The sequence below is a fragment of the Corvus moneduloides genome, chromosome 2 (assembly GCF_009650955.1).
Source record: "Corvus moneduloides isolate bCorMon1 chromosome 2, bCorMon1.pri, whole genome shotgun sequence".
NCBI classification, from domain to species: Eukaryota; Metazoa; Chordata; class Aves; order Passeriformes; family Corvidae; genus Corvus; species Corvus moneduloides.
This window is the reverse complement of record NC_045477.1, coordinates 49,323,896-49,336,468: the sequence shown is the minus strand read 5'-3', so window position 1 is coordinate 49,336,468 and position 12,573 is coordinate 49,323,896. Positions and strand designations below refer to the sequence as shown.

At 45.3% G+C, this 12,573-nt stretch overlaps 1 protein-coding gene and 1 long non-coding RNA gene across 5 annotated transcripts in view; one reads left to right on the top strand and one right to left on the bottom strand.

Annotated features, from left to right (window-relative positions):
* The window catches only part of LOC116439676, a 58,000-nt gene extending 46,850 nt beyond the window's left edge, over positions 1-11,150 (bottom strand). For both annotated transcript variants that reach the window (XR_004238240.1, XR_004238239.1), the window contains exon 1: positions 10,894-11,150. This is a non-coding gene — a long non-coding RNA (uncharacterized LOC116439676). The remainder of the gene's footprint in view (positions 1-10,893) is intronic.
* The window catches only part of KATNAL1 (katanin catalytic subunit A1 like 1), a 53,438-nt gene continuing 51,688 nt past the window's right edge, over positions 10,824-12,573 (top strand). Inside the window, exon 1 of one of the 3 annotated variants that reach the window (XR_004238227.1) lies at positions 10,824-10,908. The gene's annotated coding sequence lies outside the window, so the exon portion shown is untranslated. The other 2 variants (XM_032099526.1, XM_032099527.1) reach the window with 2 other exon arrangements.

Genomic DNA, 12,573 nt, shown 5'->3' with positions numbered 1-12,573 from the left:
GGCAGATACGAGTCAAAAAGGACATGACACTTGTAAACACTAGCTAACAAACCCCCAGACTGTCACTTCTGAGTGTGGACATCATGCCTTGGAAAGCTGTGAACCAGCTAGTGTCCATAGACGTGTCAAAGAACCAAACACTTAACCCTCTCCTCTCCCTGATTTACCAGGGAGGAGCTGGGAGTGCTGAATTGAAATTAGCCAGGGCTGAGAGACCAACAGCATTATGGTGTCAAAACCGTGAGTGCAGCGGGATAGATCAGTGCTATCATGGGCTCTGTGCACCACTGAGGTTACTGGGGGCCATGAAGGGGTAGGGGAGGGAAGGTTTAACTCTATATAAATCTTACTAATATCACTTCACTAGTACTTTAGTTCAGTGTCAAGACACAAATGATGTCAAGAAGAAAGAAAACTGGGGGCAGGGGAATCTTTAAATATGTGAAGAGTACTTGTAAAAAAGGATGACATAAACTTCATGTCTATCAGAACAAGAAGCAATAGGGATAAATTGCAGCAAAGGAGATTCACATCAAACCACTAGACAACACTCCAGAATTAAGGAAAATTAAGCATTGGTATAGACTGCCTAGAGAAATGGTGAAACTTTCATCACTGGAACATAAAAAAAAGGCTTAAATAAACATCATCAAAAGTTTCACTACAGATGATAGTTCACTGAGGCAGAGAAGATTTGAAGATTCATCTGAGAAAGGTTACAATGTGTGACCAGGTCTTCCTGGATGTTCTTTTTACCCCCAGAAAGATGTTCTTGAAGATTTTCTGTTTGTGTGAGATTTTGAGATGCAGTCCTCTGAAAATATTTGTCTAAGAGAGGAGGGACCATTTATCTTCTGAAGTCTCTATTCCTCTCCACTGATCACAGATGCAGTCACAGATGACTGGCTTAGTATGAACACCTACTTATTGAATCTGCAAAGTGAGATGAGACAATTACCATCCTTAATGACAAATTGTGTCCTTTCTAATATATTCCTAAATATAACATTCAAATCTCCATTACTCATTCCAACTATAATTACTTGTTGTGCACGTATGAGGTGGCACCCATAACACATAATCATAATGTTATTTACTGTCCTGCATTAGTAATTTAGCACATTATATTTAGATGCCATATGGCCTGATGAAAAATGTAATAAAAGCTTCCTATGCAGTGGATAGAAAGCTCCTAGACAACAATTAATATAATCTATTCCACTTTTGCATTGCATTTCTACTAAGAATATCACTGACGTGTAGGCTATCTCAGGAAGGAAAATTTTATGTTTAGATCTAAGACCCAGCCAAAGCTCTGCCAAGTTGCAGGTAGAACTACTAACTAGGAATGTAAGTGCCTTTATTTCAGCAGTCTGAAAGAATAATGTGCTTTCGATATATGGTATTAACCACTTGTGTTTCCAAAATCTGCATACCGTAACACGTGCTCAGCTAATCTGTATGAATGTGTGTGTTTATAGTGGACTCATCCCACCACAGGACTAAAACTGGGTACGTAGGACATGTCACCACTATGTCCCACACTGAGGCCATTGGAGGAAGCCTGAGCACCCAACTGTCCCCTCTGCTGAATCGTAGCTTTCTCCTTGGGGACCTCTTCACGTACATCCCATGCATTCAAGACAAGGCATGGATCTTGAGTAGTTCACTCTCGAGATTGCCCCCAAATGGCAAAAAGGCCAAGAACATTATATTTGGCTCCCTCAGACCCACATTGTCTTCCAGCACTATTCCTGCAGGTTCCACACTGGGCAGAGATGGACACCACAGGGTACATACATATGAGATCCAGGGTACAGGGCTGTGTGGCATGGACAGAGCAGTCTGGAGGAGCCCTACGCATCCTGGGTGTGCATCAGCATGCACCACTGAGCCTTGGAATGGAAAACTGCTCCGTCTCTTGTGTGGATACAGACTTTGGAGACACTTGCAAATAATGACATAGGTTGTCTGCCCATATCAGCCAGCACTGCAGTGAACAGTGGTACTGGAGACTGCTTTCATCAGGTAGAAAGGTCCCAAGGACTGCCTCAGCAGGAGGGGGATTTTTTGGTATCTCAGCAAAACAGAAACCCGGAATAAAAATTATAAAAGGTGACAAGGAGAAAGAGCACAGGATCACCTTCCCCATCCTGAGAAATCCGTAGAATATTATTCTCCTGTGCACTTGGAACAACTTCTTTTAATAAACTTTGTTCTTCTTTTGTAACCTGTAATTATGGAAACCTCAATCTTTTATCTTATGCACAAGTACCCTCATCATACATGTATTTTTACACTGTCAAAGGATGTGAAGACTTAAGGTTCTTGTATTGGTTTTGGCTGGGATGAAGTTAATTTTCTTCACAGTAGCTGGTGCGGGGCTGTGTTTTGGATTTGTGCTGGAGACAGTAACAACATGGGGATGTTTTGGTTACTGCTGAGCAGCGCTTACACAGGGTCAAGGCCTTTTCCACCTCTCACCCCACCCTGCCAGTGGTGGACTGGGGATGCACATGGAGTTGGGAGGGGACAGAGCTGGGACAGCTGACCCCAGCTGACCAAAGGGATATCCCAAACCATGTGGTGTCATGCTCAGCATATAAAGCTGGGGGAAGAAGGGGACCTGTTCAGAGGGATGATGTTGATCTTCCCAAGTAATCATTAAGTGTGATGGAGCCTGGCTTTCCTGGGAGTTGGCTGAACACCTGCCTTCCTGTGGGAAGTTGTGAATGAATTCTTTAATTTTCTTTGCTTGCTTGTGTGGCTTATGCATTACCTATTAAACTGTCTTTATCTTAGCCCATGGGTTTTCTCACTTTTACCCTTCTGATTCTCCCATCCCACTGGCCAGGGAGTGAGTGAGCAGCTGTGTGGGGCTGAGCTGCCTACTGGGGTTAAGCCACAGCGGGCTCATTTTGTAACTTCATTACATTTAAAAATGCATCAAACATGAAAATTAAATGCAACACTTCTGCTCCTTTTTTTTTTTTCTTTTAAGGTGACATGAAAAATTATTTAAATGAGGAAATGCATACAAGAAGACAACAGCATATGTAGGTTTAACTCCAGCTTAGCATATAGACTGTGCTTCCTTGTGGATTTTAGCTTCTTCCTTACTTGATTCTTTAGGAATGTTTTGATTCTTACTTGCATGGAGAAGGACCAGAAAGAGGCGAGTACTTCAGCTAAAAGAAGTAATTAGGTAGGTCAAGCTATGGAAGGTAACAGATAAATATAATTAAACAATCTCTTCACAGGTTATTAAGATGCCTACCTACTGAACTTTAAAAAGCAGCACAAGATGACATGCAAAACTATTAAAAACTACTAATAGTTCTCTCACCTCATTGTGTTTGTGGCTAGCCTTCCTAATACATGCTTGTTTTGAAAGAATACTGTTTTATAACAGGATAGTTAATTCTGTAACAACATGAAATACCTTAACTGCCAGAGACTGCAAAAGTGTCCCAGTGGTGGACACCAGTAGCATCAAGTCTGTCTGAACTGGAATGAGTTTTAATAATCAGAAAATGAAGCTTTAGTGACATACTAGCAGCTGAGCCTGGGTGGTTTTAAAGGTCAGCACACAGGGCAGTTGAACCTCACTTCTTGTAGTCAGCAGTGCTCTGTGTACAAGGAGCAGCTGCTCAGCCTGGAGGTGGGATTCAGCTGCCCAAAAGTAGGTATTTCACATCTGAGTATCTCTTACGGGTCATGTAAAGCATTGTCTAAAAGGCCAGATTTTCCACTGATTTTGAAAAGAATTTAAGACAACTAGTTTACTAGCAGATGCCTGCATTGTAAACCATTAAAGGTAGGTACACTGCATCCAGTATGTCTGTTGAAACATTAGCAGCCCTTGGCTGATGGGTGGGGAACTTCTTAAGCTACTCCAGCTTGACTGCAGCTGCTCTATTGTAGTGGCAACACCATGCTTCTAGGTGTATTTATAAAGTTTGGCATACCTTTTCATGGTACATTTGTAAATCCTATAATAATTCTGTTTAAATTATGGCCACTTTTGACATGGATAACAGAGATACGTGGCTAGATTATATCTTCTTACAGTGATGCAAACCATAATAAACTCCCATGACATTTTTGAAACTGTAATTGTATAAAAATCATGTGCTTGAACAGAACAATGCTTAGATACAAGACTCAGTCTCCTCAACTTACATCTTAAAGTTAAATATATCTTTTTCTTGGTGGCACACTTAGCAAATAGGTTCCCGAGGTCAACAGTGCATTTCTGTCCCTTGCTAAAGCTCATCCCTTCCTCAGACCTGTTTACAAGGTCATGCAATAAAGAAAATCACAGACATGACCTAGGTTAAAAGTTACACCTTCTTTTGCAGGGTTCCTTTCAACCCAGATGATTTCACCAACCTAGCTGGCAGTACCACCACATCCACCCCTGTACTAGCCCAAGAGACAGAGTGACATGTAAAGTAGAAGGCAAGAATGAGTGCTGAGGGGTGGAGACCAGGTAAGTCAGTTCAGTTGCCAAGGAAAAGATGCAAAGAACAGCACAGGAAGGCATTCAGAGTTGAAGAGGCTCCTGTAAATGATAATTCAGAGCAGAAGCCTAACTAACAGTCTGAACTGCTCTCTGGAGGAGCCTCTCTCACTCCTTCAACTATGCAAGGCATCTAGGGAGACAAGCCTTCTAATTTAGGCATCTAAGTTAGATGTTTAAATGTAGGCAGTGAATATTCCCCCTGAGAATGTGAATGGGATGTTATAATAGTTTAAAACATGTTTCGCTGAAGCTGTGATACCAATGTCTGTTCTTTTATGAGATACTGTTCTTTGTGCCACCGATCCTCTACTGACACAGCCATGTTCCTCATTTATTAGATAAATGAACAACAGTAACAGAATGCATATTGTTCAGTGACGGTCCAAATTTTGAAGTTAAAAAAAGATTCCAAATTTTACTCTCAAAATATGAACCAGATTAAATTGTTCACATGGAAACCACTGCAAATTCCCAGCAGTAATTGTTTTAGGGGACCAGAAAGGGAAAAGAGATTCTTCACAATGATCACCAGCATATATTTAACTTTATTGCTCTCCTCGAACATTTTTTCTTAATTTTTCAATTAGGAACCTTGATCTGTATTTACATCTTGTCTACATTGCTCCTATCCACTCAATATCTTTTACATATTCAGTGATGGGGGTTTCAGAAGTTATCAATAAATGACAGAAGTTGTGAAGTTCTTTCAGCGCAGATGCATGGCTTACCTCCTGCCCTGCAAAATCTTGATACTTAGGCACACACCAGAACACCAATTTTCAGTGCGCCTTTTTTCTCCAGTGTAAACTCATTGCCATTGATCACAGCACTATTCAAAGAACTATTTGAGACAGTTGTGGAAGGAATGCTCTTTAAATGTAGCTGTCTTCTCTCCTGGACGAATATGTTTACAGGAGTGGATTGTTAAAACCAATTCATCTTCTAGTGTCTCACACTGTGGAACTGGAACTAACATGCCTAAGAAATCAAAAATGCTGGGCAAGCCATTAATATGTATGAGATCGTGCTCTGTTTATTCGAGTGGTTTGGGCATCTACACAGTGTGTGCAAAAATCTGCCCAACAGTTCCCTTATTTGAAACCACCACTGCTAAGTCAGGAAAACATCCATAGGGAAATGAGAATAATATACACCAGTATGACTTAAAATTAATGGCTGTGCTTGAGTTAAGGGGCTCAACTGATGTAACTGGTTCAAACTATCAAATCTTACTATCCTATGGCGTTGTATCCATTTCCACTTAGCTCTCATCCCTTCAAGAAATCTGCCAATGGATCATACACAGTATTGCAACTTGTGCACAGAAGTAGGTGCTGCAGGTATCCTTAAGTGGGGAGCTGCTGGTCATTTTACACAGGCACACTGGGCAGCTTTTTGCCAGATGAAATCTACAGCAGCCAAGTTCTGCCTGCCTTGTGCTCAGCAGAAGCACCAGCTGAGTGTATCTTTTCTACTGTGCTACTTACCACAAAACTAAAAGGAACTTGGTTAGACCTCCATCCTTTTGCAAATGCAGTTGAAACTGGCCAGTGAGGTTCAAACTTACAGCAGTGGGACAGACAGAGCAACCCCAGAATGCCACATCTTTAGAAAAACAGCTTATAATTCAGACTCTACCATGAAAGAGTTGTACCAGCAAACAAAAGCACATCACAAGAGATTTTCTCTCAGCTGTCAACCCCAGCAGACAGATTAAGGGAACTTAGCCACTTGACTGTCTAGTGGTCTGCCACAGGACTGAGATGGTGTAAATAAACTTTCTTTCCTGGTCCAGGTTTTCACTTAACAGCTGACACATGGCTCCTTGGGCGTGACTTTGCTTTCTCTGAGGTTTCTGTCCAAGTCTTCCTCTGTCTTTGACTGCTGTAAGCTACTTCCTTATTCCTTCTCCAAAAAGTAATACTCCAACATATGCAAAATGCTTCTGCATGTAAAGGATACACATAAAAGAAACACAATATCCTAGTTCCTGTTTATTTTTCTAATTTTTTCCACAGACTCAAAGCAGAACAGATGGGGTTTTTTTCAGTGTACTGTGGGCTTGCTTCTACCCATTTCAAAGATGTGTCCTCTCTTCCACCTGTGCTTTCCATTAATGTGACTCTGGCCTATTCTTCATCATTTTAATCAACCTACTCAAAACTGCCATGACAGCTTTCTCTCTCTGCGGCTCTAACAATGGAACACATTGGGTGGGACTCCCGTCACCTACCTTTAGACATCTACAGTGCAAACACATTTATGTTGATCAGATAAGTCTGCTATAAACATGAAAAAAAATTAAGCACATTCAGGGCACAATCCACCTTGGTCAAAGCAGGAATTGTATCCCCAAAGTCTTAACTCAGAGGCAAAGGTCTACAAGACAGAGGTGTACATTTACCAGATAAATAAAAACACCCTTGTCTATTCCTCCTCTTGCCTTCTGACTTAATTGAAATCCCATTTGAAAATTAACTCCTTTCCCTTACACTGTTCTCTATTAACAATTCACAGCACTTCAAGATGTGCATTGTGGGAAAGATGTTGACTAAATCTTTCTCAAGGTTCAGACTCTGAGGTTCTTTCCTAGGAGAGAAATTGGTGGATGTGTCATACTGGTAAATATCATTCCATAAAAATGGAGAGAAGGACAATTACTATGTGTGTATGAAAATTAACAGTCCACTGATGCCTTTGCTGACTTGTGTGTAACTTCCCCTGGAAGGTTAATGGCCATGAATATGTAACATGCACCTTCTTCTCCCTACTGTTTCCCTATTGTTTTTCATTTTTCATTATTACAGCATTTCTCCATACAGCCTGTAAGACCTTTGGTAAAGAGTTATGTTTGCATGTGAGCATTAAAGCTTATTATGAAGGCACAATAATTCCTGTAGTCTAGTTAAATATAATTGCAAGGGGAAGAGAAGATAGAAGCAAAGGGCAGTTCATCATTCATAGACTTCTCACATGATTTCAACCTTCTCCTTGCAGAATTTTGTGGGTAGGAGGAGGTTACAAATGAAGCTCTCTGCTACTTTGTGCTAAAAGCCGGTGCCAGCCCTCTAGCCAATGGAATTTATGTAATGATAACCAAATCAATTCAGAAACCAGTTTTGTTAACCTGACAGACCCTAAGAGTGCACAGCTTTAAACTTCTCTGACAGTGTCTGCAATTACTCTAGCTGAAGAGACACTTCTGAACCAAATCTAATGTTCATGGCAAAAGAGTTACATTAATTTATATCAGCTTCTGATTGAGTTGACTAGAATAAATCAGAGTGAGTGGGCACACAATCAGCTCTGCTGGCAGATTTGCAGATTGCTGGAAAGGGGCATGATAAGTCTCTGGGGTCTGGCTGTGAGTAATGCTCTCCTCCACCAACACAGCTGGATCCTGCCTAACTACAGTCGCTGACACCCACCAACATCATGTCTTATCCAGAACCGCTAGGTTTATAGCCTCTATCAAAAAATAAAAAGTTGTAATCCATGAGAATATACTCAGAGTAGAACAAGCTTCAGTGGCTTAAGGCGTCACCTCCCCTCCCAGCAATTTCCTTCCTCCTCTTTGCCTGAGATTACTGCCTCACAGCAGAGTTGGTAGAATGAGACACACACACTAGTCCCAGCTGCTTCAATGCAAGGTCCAGCAAATTAGCCTAAACTGCTCGTAAAATGACTTTAACATCATATTTTGCATTAAAATGGCTTAGTAACATTAGTGTTTTCCAATCCAGGGACTGCTGTGGAGGCAGGAACCTTCAGTAAGGAGATCAGGGAAAGCAGTATTTTTTGCAGCAGTCCAGCCAGATTTGCTTGAATTTGGCCCAGCAATAGGAAAGACTATGAAATTTCACACTTACAGTTACCATTCTTCTGCCTTATTAACAGGTTTATGAACTTCTGATTGTCTGTCTGGACTAGATGACCTTCTGAGGTCCCCTCCAACATTAATTACTCTATATACCTAGCATGCATGGCCAGGAACCTGAAGAGGTGGTTCTTCCTGCTGACACAGTCACTTAGCATATCTTGGCAAACTGTGGAGACCCATGCTTACCAAACTTTGCCTCAGAGGAGCCAAAATAGGTTGACACTGGTATTGTTCTGGTGTTGAGCAACTGCTTTTCAAAAGGGAGGTCAGCTCTAATACAGGGCTGCTAGGAAGCAGCCCTGCTCGACTCAATCATTACTAAAAAAAGGGATGGGGGAAGAATACCCAACCAGACAAATAGAGATTATGCCCAAATACTCAAGCTTCTCTGTGTCACAGTTTCCTAGCTGGGGATACAATCCTCAGACAAAGCAGTTAATGCGTTGCCTAATGTGATAAGAGGTACATAGTCTCGTGGGAAGGGGCATTATGGAAGTGCTGGGACAAGGCTGCTTATCATCTGCTCTCCCCTAGAAACGCTGAACTCTGTAAGGTCTGCACAGCATCTATGTTTTTGGGTTTGTGAAAAAACAGCAGGAATTGATGTCATGGGCAGGCAAGTTCGAAGAAATCTGGAAAAGCCAGAGTTGCAGCTGTTATGAATTCATCACGATTTTGGCCCCGGTTCCAAAATCCTCAACAAAGACATAAGAATCTCCACATGATTTTGAGGGAAGCAAGATCTGTAGATATATGGGTGACACATTCATGCATCCTGTATTGTTTAAGAGGCATACTGAGCTTTTAGTTTCAATCCCTGCTCTTTCGCTTGTGTCAGCATTTCTGAGAACCTTATTGTGAGACACAACCTCATGCTGCTACCTTAAAGTAACTACAACAGAAATTTTCCAGAGAAATCACGTACTACTACCAGGTGTGATCACAAGATCATCGTTACTGGGACACCCTCAGAGCTGTCACAAGGCAGTTCCAGCAGTAAGGGCTCACTGCAGTGAGTAAGGGCTCACTGCAGAAATACAGCTCAGATCCGCTGAGATTTCAATGGGCTGCTCCTGCCTCCACATCTCCTCTGCCTTCCTTGTGCCTGCGGCAGCTCTACAGACTCAGCTAATTCGGTAACTTTTTCCAGCTGAACTCGGTTAATTTTTTGGAGGAGCATAACTGGCTCTCCACCAGATCAGATCCCAGGCTTGCCTTGCCAGATGGCATCATCGGTGTTACTGCGGTGTAAGTAACAAACAGGAAGGCATGGCCATGATCAGAGAAATGCAGGACTGCCCCTTTTGGTGGCAACACAGACACAGGCTGGCTTGCATTAACTGTGAAATTACATCCTTAGAAAGATTTATAACTGCATGGCTCCCCTCGCAGGACACCAGGCTGCTCATATTAACCGTGAGCCGCACGCTACAGAAACGCTAGGTAAAATTCACCCTCAGGAGATGACACGAACTGGGTGGTGCCGCCCTGAGAGGCTGCCTGTGATCACCAAATACCACTTTGGTCCAGGAACAGGGCAAATCCCTAAAAATGTTCCTTTACTGTACTATAAAAGTGTATTAAACTGCTATAGCAAAGATGGTCCAGTGCCCTTCTGCGTGCCCATACAGGACAAACGTGTGCTCTGCATTTCCTAGACACTCCCACAGCCGAGGTGGAGGCAGATGAGGTTTGCATTCAGAGTGTGAATGAGCTCTGATGTGAATTCAGAGCTCTTCTCGGTGGTTCCAGCTACAAGGACACGACGCAAGGGCAGAAACTGATGCACAGGAAGTTCCAGCTGAACATGAGGAGGAACTTCTTTACTGTGCAATGACCGTGCACTGGAACAGGCTGCCCAGAGAGGTTGTGGAGCCTCCCTCACTGGAGCTATTCAAGAAGTGCCTGGACTCAATCCTGTGCCATGCGCTCCAGGACGGCCCTGCTTGAGCAGGGAGTTTGGACCAGATGCTCCCCCGTGGCCCCTTCCAGCCTGACGCATCCCGTGACTCTGTGTTTTCAGCCTCCCCGATCCGAGCACTGGCGCAGCACAGCGCACAGCACGGCCGGCGCTCCCTCCCTCCTGCCCGGCCGAGCACTGCGCCGCTCCAGCTCCCGCAGCGAGCGGGACGCTCTCCGCCCGCCTCCGCCCGGGATGCTCAGCGCGGAGCCCTGCCGAGGGCTGCCAAACACGGGCTGGGCGGCGGCGCCCGCAGCCATCGCCGCCGGTGCCGCGGCGTTTTCCTTTAGGAAAATCCCTTTCCCCCGCCGTCAGGACAAGGCGGAGGCGCTCCGGAGGCCGGGGTGGCGGTGCCGTCCCCTCCCCGCGCCCGCCGCCGCCGCCATGGCAACCGCCCGTCGCCGCGCGCGCGCACCCCCTTCCCCGCCCGCCCCCCCGCGCCTGCCCCCCCCCCCCCCCCGGCCCCGGTCTGACGGAGCCGCAGCGCTGCGCCCCCTCCCCGCGCCGCTCCCGCCCGCGGACACGCACCCCCGGCTCTCCCAGGTAACGGCAGGGCCCGGGAACGGGGCAGCCCCTCACGGCGCTGCTGCCCGCGCCGGGCGGCGGCTCCGACCCCGCCACGCTGAGAGAGGCGGCGGGGATGGGGGGGCGACCAGAGGTAGAGGCTGGAGGAGGGCGGGGGCGCCCCCCCCTCCGCTCCCGCAGAGCGTGCCGGGAAGTGTAGTCCGCGCCCCCCCGTCTGGCGCTGGGGGCTGCCGGGAGAGGCGGCGGGAGGGAACTACAGCCCCCAGCGCTCTCGGCGGAGGGGGAGAGATGGGTGCTGCGGAGGGGACCCCTGTGGGGAGGGGAGGCTCACTCTGAACGAGGATACCGAGGCGGCTCTTCCCTCTGGGACAGCGAGGGAGAGAAGCCCCTGTGCCGCTGCCGGGGCGGGAGGGGCTGGAGGGAGGGGCGGTGCGGCAGGGCCGGCTATGGGGGTGGGCGCAGGGGCGGTGCGGCGGCAGGGGGAGGCGCGGGGCAGGGGAGTGAATGGGGGGTGGGTGGGGGAGAAATACGGGTGAGTGTCTGCTGCGGTGAGGGGAGGATGGGCTGGGGGGGGCCTCTGGATGCCAAGGGGGAGAGAAAGAATGCAAGGAAAGGGGCACGTGGGAACATAGGTGGATGGATGGAAGGGGAGAGATGTGCTGGAGGAGGAGTGGTGGAGCAGATGGACGGAGAGGGCTGAGCAGAAGGCAGAGCAGACCGGAGGCTGGGAATGGGTACGAAGGAGGCAATGGTCAGAGGGAGCCCTGGAAAGTTTCCCCAACCAGTTTGCATTTCTAGTTTCCAGTTTCACATCTCCTACCACACTTAGGCTCTGTTGAGCTTGTTGCACTACGTGGTCCAGACACAGTGTTACTGTTTAAAAATTATTTTGCTACATTTCTATTTTTTCCCCCGAAACTTCTGTCATGATGTCAGTATTGGCATTTGTCCCTTTTCTCTCTCCATTTCCTCTGCTAACAGTTCTAGTGTTATTCTTTATCTTGCATTCTCCCAACAGCCATGAGGGGGAATAAAATTACAGTTTCTCTACATATCATACTTAAAATACAGATGTTTATGATTGGTATATAAGGGGGTGTCATTGTTTGTTCCTGAAAATCTGTATCTTAAAAGCATCAGTGCATTAGTACTCCCTTGTATATGACTACTGAATGTCTATTCCTACTACAGTTTCACATTTTACAGAGATGGGTTTCTTTCCAGTGGATGCTTGATTTTTATTGCAGCTGCAGATTGTTGAGCAGTTTCTTTATTCTTCCTTTTCCCCCCACCCCTGTGTTGGCTATATCCTAGCAAGGCTTTGGCTTCTTGCAGCTCCTGGTACTTGCCAGACTGCAGAAGTGAACATTGCAGCTGCAGCATGCTTCCAGGGTGCTTGGCTCTTGGAGATTTTGGGTTTTGAGCAGGTAATGGGGAGAAATGGATCCTGCCCTGACCTAATCCAAATCAAAAGACAAGGAAGTAAATGGAATACAAGAAAACAATAATAGGCTTTTATCTGGTTTTCTGTGTAATTAATTAAAAAAAAAAAAAAGCTGATTCTTTTGGGGATGAGCTGAGAAATCTGAAGACTTGATGTCTGTAGCACTATCAGCAATATGCATATAAATGTATATTTAAAAACGTATATACTATTCTACTTAAATATTACGTATTCTTAGT